We start from the raw sequence: 463 nt of genomic DNA, 5'->3' as shown, positions 1-463 counted from the left end.
TTTGTTTAAATAAAACTTTGTTATCTTGTTACAATTGCGTATGTGTTTTTTTTTTCTCTTCCAAAATGCCATAATTTAAAAATTTTTATAATGATGACCTATTATCTATTTAGGTCATTATTATTAAAATATTAATAGAAGTTATCATGTACCCTCCCATTTTTGGTTCAGAGCTGAACCCGACAGTCCCCCCATTTTATCACTCTGGCAGCTTGATTGCGCACATAAAGGGCAACACACTGCCGGGCAGATGCTTCTGGCAAGCAGTGTGTTTGGTGACGTCACCAGCAGTAAAGGGGGGGCTTTTGCGCTGACCTAGCTAAAAAGGCTAGGGCAGTGCTGAAGCCAGCCCATCAGAGCCGCTGATGTCATCAAACACACTGCTTGCCAGAAGCATCTGCCCGGCATTGTGATTATTAAAAAAAAATAGCCTTTTCAATGTGTGATCAAGCACATGTCAAAA

This window comes from Bufo bufo, chromosome 4, assembly GCF_905171765.1.
Source record: "Bufo bufo chromosome 4, aBufBuf1.1, whole genome shotgun sequence".
In the NCBI taxonomy this organism is placed as follows: domain Eukaryota; kingdom Metazoa; phylum Chordata; class Amphibia; order Anura; family Bufonidae; genus Bufo; species Bufo bufo.
This window is presented reverse-complemented; position numbering follows the sequence as displayed.